Here is a 7,779-nt window from a genome sequence, read left to right as displayed (position 1 = left end):
ATTGGTGGATTCCAAGGCAGCCATCTGTTCCCTTTGTGAGTATTAATATTATGTCATGTAAAGTCTAGCAAGGAGAAGAATTTGTCAAGCAGAAATTTTCTTAACATTAGCAAAAGGTGAATGTTTAGGAAATAAAAGGCAGGAGCTAGGACAGCAAACAGATTAAAGACAGGAAAAAAAGAAAAGAAAAGAAAAAGCCCAGGAAGAAAGGAAACAGTCCAATTATTTGCTATGTTAAGAGAACCAAACCGAATTTAACCTTAGACATCTGTTTGTGTCTGGTGGTGTGTTTCATTGGAGTGGAGGGAGGTAATTAAAATGCCATGTAGCTGCTTGCCTTGTATGCATTTCTAAGCATAATTCAAACTCCTATGAATCTGCCCTCTCAAAGAAATAGCTGATTACAGAAACAGAACAAAACCTCTTTGATCCCTCTTGTGATACAACTAGGTCATGAGAAGCAGAATTCCAAATATATTGTGTTTTGGATGGCTCATCATGGAAAGTCTGACTCAGGGAGGTTTTGAAATGAACAATGATGGAAATCAAGGCAGCATATAAAGCAAACGACTTGTTGGCATGAGAAAGCACCAACTCTGCAAAGGTTACTTAAATGGACTTTTTGTTAACATGACTATTTTTTTCTAACTTCCTTCATAATAGGGTTTTTTTCCCCTAATGAACAGTGCCTAAAAGGTACAAGGATAAATATCAGGTGTGTGTAAAAAGAGATGAATTGATTGTGCCATGCAAAAGACCATAATGTCTTGGGTATTTGCGAAAAAAAAAAAAGGACAACATTTGCAAGTTTCACATAAACTTCGACCTGGTTTTCTAGTGGTTTTATTATCTAAAATACATAAATATATCTGTGTCTTCTAGTCAGAGGAGAAGTTTTGTGCTTTTGGAATTAGTGGTGTCTCTCTCTAAAAGCGAAAACTTAAAATATTTTGCGGAAAATCTAGTATTTTTTAACATTTATCTGTAAAATAAAATGATTAGGATAAAGCTATATATCAGTAAAGGTGTTTTTTTTCTCCCTTACAAAGAACAGACAACCACACACAAACTAGTCTAAAACACAAAAGGGACCTAATGGCTCATATAACAATAAAGCTCAGAGTTGGGACTGGCTTCAAGTGTAGCGCAATCAGGACATGGCATCGTTTTTCTACAATTGTCTTGGTTTTGCCCTTCTCCATAATGTCACCATCAGGCTTCCCTCATGATTCCAAAACAACTCTCCAGTGAAGGAGGGTTTTACGTGTCTTCACCACATCGCTCAATGTGCTCACTAATTGAACTTGGCTGGCCAATCCCAGGGGCCTGGGGACTGCACACATGCGTACATCAGCCTAATTGGTTGCGTACATCTGATTGGTTGCCAGATGCATACATCTGATTGGTTGGTCTGGACCAATTCAGGGCCCACCCCTGGACTGGAGTCAATTCAATCCCACCGCAATTAATGGCTCCTACACAATGAGGAGGGGGGCTCTTCAAGGTGAATCCTGCAAGAAGGAGGGAAAAGGGGTAACGGATACCGGAAGATAATTAATGTTCACTACAGGTAGTTCCTAACTGTCACAGTAGCTCTGCTGTTTTCTGGACAAGTATAAGATTTTTGCCAGAAAAAAATAATCCTTCTAGTCAAAATTATGTTTTAAAAAATGCAGAAATCCTGAGTTTATCCGAAACAAATCAACGAATCAAATTAGCAAGAATTTCAACCAAGGAAAATGGTTTATAACAGTAGTTCTGATTCACTTAATGAATCCTAATTAAGGACTTACATGTCCCAGGTGCCGAGCTAGGTTCTGCACACCCAGGATCTCTTTATTATTTTTCTACTTGAATTCTACATCGAAATACCTATCAAACTACAAAACTATTAATTTCTTGTCCCATTTTAAAGATGAATCAAAGATATAAATTATAAGAAATACTAAAAGGTGAAAAAATGATCAGTGCTGAAACTTTGAAGATAGTTGGCATTTATATTAGTTTATTCAGTATCATTGTGATATAAATAAATAGACAATATTATTTCTGGTAGCCTAAAAGGCATTCTTAAGGATTTAAATAAAAGATGTGTCTGTGATTTCCCTTAGGCTTTTAGAAATCATGACTTTTTCTCCCCAAAAATATTCATGACTACTACTGCCCATCACTAGTGATGCAAAGGCCCCAGATTAGGAACAATGACCAAAACAAAATAAAACAAAAAGTGTAGACACTAATATATATATAAATCATATAAATTCTGTACACAATGCTATTAACTTTAAAGTCAATTCTCCACTAAATCATTCTCTAGCAGTAAGATCTACTCTGATGAGGAGGCCCCAAATTTCCTATTTACCACGTAAATGCCTACAGGAGTCAGAATGAGCCAGCCTGACTCACTCTGAGCTCAACCTGAGGTTGTTTCCTCATCATATGACACTGAGCAACTCAACCCCAGGCCTCGGGGGGCCTCTGGGAATGCAGGAGGAAGAATTAACCTTAAGAATTGCCATCTTTAGTATTCAAGTAGCTCATACCACTCACAGATTTCTCACTAACAAAGAATAGCCTGTATTTTAAACATTAGTCACAAACCTAGCAGAAGTGTACACAGGACCAGCCAAGCACACAGCTGCCTTCCTATCAGCAATGAATGCATGCTGAGCACCCACTTCCCACTTCCCAAATTTCCATCCTGCCCCCACACAGCCAACCTCTGTTCAGATAATCATTTTTACTCAACACTTCACCTCCCACAAAGCAAAAGTGTGTAAGATTTATATAATTAATGTTTGTAAGGGACTCTTAGAGCCTTGTCTGAAAGATGCCTTTGAAGAGGAAAGGATTGTTGATACTATGATGTCCTGACTTTCTTATCCTTATCAAGACTGCTGCTATAAGGAGGAGCTGCAGAAATGATAGATGGGACCACTTTTATTCAGCACTGTTACAGGTGGCAAAACACGGCTGCAAGACTCCGGCAAGAATATGTCCCTGGGCGCCATCAACTGTATAAACATGTATCGTGTCAATCACTAAGAATGCAGGTACAATACTTTATAGATCAGGGATAATGTTAATTCCATCCTGCTTACATTGTGCTTTGTACTGGAAAAGTTCAAGGTGCTTCACAAGCACCATAATTTAGTGAAGCGTGAAATGAAAGCTACACATAAGAAAATTGAGGCATTTTGAAAAATTAAGACATTAACTTTATTCAGCCATTAACCCAGAAGGGTTGGCATTCTGTGCTACAAACGCTTTCTCCCATACAAGCTACTTTTGTTGTTATTTAGGAAAGGAAGGAAAAGGAAATTGACCTTCATTGAGTGTGTACAGTGGACTATATATTGATGGGAGGTTTCACATTATTTATATTATTTGAATTCTAAAACAACTCAGTGAGGTATATTTTACAGTTGAGGAAACTAAAGCTTAGAGGCAAAATTAATATGGCTGAGATAACATAGGCTACTAAGAGACAGAGCCAAGAACTTAAGCCAAGATTCCAAAGCCATTGCTCTTTTCACTACACATATAACAGTGGGAGAATAAACACCACCGATCTAATAGTTTCTTTCTTCTAGGAGCTTGTCCTTACCTTTGCAAAGAACAGAAGAAACATAACTTTTTCAAATCAATTATTCTTGGAATACCCATGAAGCTGTCTCATACCTGCCAGCCCTTATTTCCCATTTGCATCCCTGAACTGTGGACTAAAAGATACAGGTTAGCATTTGATTATTTACAGGAAATCTCTATTTTAAAATAGTGCCTGATTTACACCTACTCACTGCCTATCAGACACGCAAACCGCCTCCAACACTTCCACCATTGCTGGGGTCAGAAACGTCATTATTATGGTGGGGATTCCAAGAGGAAAGAAAATTAATGGTTTCATCAGTGAAAACAGAGAAAATACCTGAGAAAACAGACAGGCCTTAAGATTGCTTGTACAGGCCGGCGGACTCAAGAAACTGGCCCTGAGCTCAAAAATACATTACCCTCCTGTAGACTGAAATTTTAAAAGATACTTTATTATAGTATTGGAATTTGAAAAAAAATAAATAAATCGTCTAAGTTCAGAAACATCATTTTCCTAAAATATGCATTCCACTAAGAAGGCTACGAGGCATCTAATATTCACACCTTAGGGACAATTCAGATGGTTTTCCCAAAACCTCTATGAGATCAATTGCACTGAGGAACTGTCCATTTTTGTGAGGAGAATGCAGATGGAAGTAGCTAATTTCGAAGCATGGGGCAGCTTGAGGGAAGGAGAAGTTCAAGGATCGGGGTACAATGCTGGGCTTGAGCCCGTATGAAGGCTAGTACCCTGGGAGAGAGGATTAATAGAATGAAAGGTAGATAGAAGGGGACATGAGAGGATCTTAAGAAGACATTAAGGGAGGTACTTGAAAAAATGATTCTAAAGTTCTTCCAGAAGTATAAATACAAGGGACACCACCAACAGACGAATGGATGCACAAAATGTGGTATTACGTACAATGTAATATTATTCAGTCATAAAAAGGAATGAAATTCTGATAAATGCTCCAGCATGGATGAAGTTTGAAAACATTATGCTAATGAATAAGCCAGATACAAAAGGACAAATTTTGTATGATTCCGCTTATACAAAATATCTAGAATAGGCAAATTCATTGAGAGAGAAGGTAGATTAGAGGTTACCAGGGGCTGGGGGAGTGGGTTACAGGAGGTTATTGTCTAATGGGCACAGAGTGTCTGTTTTAGGTGATGAAAAGTTTTAGAAATAGATAGTAGTGATGTTTGCACAATACTGTGGATATAACTAATGCCACTGAATTGTACACTTAAAAGTGGCTAAAATGGCAGATTTTATGTTATACATGTTATGCCACAATAAAAAATAGTAAAAAAAAAGAACGCAAAGGGACAAGTTAAGAAAAAATTAAAGAAAAAAGCAAAAGGAATGAAATCAGTCCTTGCCTTACTATTTATTGAAATGCATTGTTTTAAAATTATAATAATTAGAACAGCGAGGTACCAGCACAGAAACTGAGAAACAAATAAATGGTATCAAATTGAAAGTCTATAAGCAGATCTGATTATACACATGGATCCGGTATGCAATGAAGGAGGTGTTTAAGTTAGTGAAAAAGTAATGTATGGGGCCGGCCCGTGACCGACTGGTTGGGTTTGCACACTTGGCTTCAGCAGCCCAGGGTTTGGCAGGTTCAGATCCTGGGCATGCACATGGCACCGCTCATCAGGCCATGTTGAGGCGGCATCCCACATGCCACAACTAGAAGGACCCACAACTAAAAAAATATGCATCTATGTACTGGAGGTGGGGGGTGGGGGGGGATTTTGGGAGAGAAAGCAGAAAGAAAGAAGATTAGTAACAGTTGTTAGCTCAGGTGCCAATCTTTAAAAAAAAAAAAGTAATGTATGCACATCTGCAGTTGATTCTGAGACACCTAATGAACGATTTGAAGGAGGAGCTGCCTCCTGAGGGCAGGAATTCTGCCTGCATTGTCCCCCGGTCCCCATGCAAAAGCATGATGCCTGTACAGTGTAGGCCTGCAGTTACTGTTTGTTGAATGAACTAAAATCCATTTCTATAGAACAGAATATATCAAAATAAATTCTAGGTTATTTGAATAAAGATTTTTTTAACTGGGAAAAAAGATTAAATACTGATAAACTTGAAAAAGCAAACCTTGTATATATACACATCAAAAGGTGCATGAATAAGATTTAAAAGAAAATGACAAACTGAAATAAATATATATGTATATTTGTAATATGTGAGACAAACATTAAGTGCCTTGATTTATAATTAACACTTTTCTTTTTCCTTTTTCTCCCCAAAGCCCCCCCAGTACATAGTTGTGTATTTTTTTAGTTGTGGGTCCCTTTAGTTGTGGCACGTGGGATGCCGCCTCAGCATGGCTTGATGAGTGGTGCCATATCCGCGCCCAGGATCCAAACCAGCAAAACCCTGGGCCGCCAAAGCGGAGAGCACGAACTTAACCACTCAGCCATGGGGCCGGCCCCTAACACTTTTAAGTCAATAATAAAAAGACAACTGGGGCTGGCCCTGTGGCCTAGTGGTTAAGTTTGATGCACTCCACTTTGGCGGCCTGGGTTTGCAGATTCAGATCCCAAGCACAAACCTACACCACTTGTAAGCCATGCTGTGGTGGCATCCCACATATAAAATAGAGGAAGATTGGCACAGATGGTAGCTCAGGGCGAATCTTCCTCAGCAAAAGAAGAAGAAGAAGAAGAAGAAGAAGAAAATAAAAAGACAACTATCTCAAGAGAAAAATAAAGTATATCAACATTCACAAAAAATTACAAATAGACAAGACTATGAAAAAATTCTAATGTCATAAATAATGCAAAAAACTCCAATTAAAATGATACTCGTTCACCCATCAGGTTGGTAACTGTGGAACCATGTGGTGTTGGTGAGGATTCAGGGAATTGAGTCTTCTCACACATTGCTGGCAGGGATGTAAACTGGCCCAACTGTTATGAAAGGTAATTTGGCAGAAAATATCAAAAGTGTTTAAAATGTGAATATTGCTTGGTCACCTGATTCCATTTTTAATAATTTAGACTAAAAATAATTTAAAACATGCACACATTTTTTACCTACAAGGTGGTTTATTTCAGCATTGTCCCTAATAGAAAAGAACCATAAACATTTAAATGCCCAATAATAAGAAATAGTTAAGTAAATTAATGATACATCCAGACTAAAGAATACTACACTCTCAAGAAAAATGATGCTCTAGACTATTTAATGAAATGGGGGAATGTTCATTATATATATTTAGGTTTAAAAGCAGGCTACTAAATAGTGTTAGGCAAAATGATCCTATGTTTTGTTAAAAGGAAAAAATATAAAAACTGAGAGGATAATAATCAAGTTCTAATGGTGATTGTCTCTGATTGTCGGGTTAAATGGCCATTTAAATGTTACTGCTAACACAATTTCCTACTTTTTCTGCAATGAACATGTATTGCTACTATAATATACAAGCAACAAAAGATGGTGTTTTAATAAAAAAACAAAAAGGTAACAGGGAAGTTGGTCCCCTGATCTCAGGACCCATGATTAGTTGATCAGCTATAATATCTGTCTCTTTCCACGTATCTATCACGTTACTAAACACTTGACACCATTATTTTATTTGATCCTTACTCTTTTACTAGCTATCAGTAACCCCAGCCACGAGGTCCTAGGTTCAGAAAAAGGAATATGCTCAAGGCCATGCAGGTAGTGACAGAGCTGAGAATGGCACCTCTAGTGTCTGATGCCAAAGCTTATGCTCTTAACCACAAACTTCCCTGGGGCCTGCTGTAGAGTAGTTGGGCTTTTAGACCCCCAAAAAACTAACCATCACGTATCACGTAGTTTCTATGAGAAAATGTTTTGGCACTCCAAACAACACACTTATAAATGGTCTCTGGGAAACAAATTTTTCTTAAACTGTGCATTGCTTCTACCTGTTTGCACTGTCTGTGTCTGTGTCACCTGCATTCTTCTTGGAGGCGATACTCAGTAATAATAAGAACACTGGCCCAGAATTTCCTGCATCAAACCTGATTCTACCCCTTAATACCCACAAAGCTTTGGGCAGTTGCTTAACCTCACTGGGTCTGTTTCCTCACTGGTAAAATAAAGATAATGATTGTCTTACCTAAAGGGTCCTGGTGAGGATGAAATAAACTAATCCACACAGTGCATTGTCAGCTCAGCGTCTGACGCATAGCAAG

This window comes from Equus quagga, chromosome 11, assembly GCF_021613505.1.
Source record: "Equus quagga isolate Etosha38 chromosome 11, UCLA_HA_Equagga_1.0, whole genome shotgun sequence".
NCBI lineage: Eukaryota > Metazoa > Chordata > Mammalia > Perissodactyla > Equidae > Equus > Equus quagga.
This window is presented reverse-complemented; position numbering follows the sequence as displayed.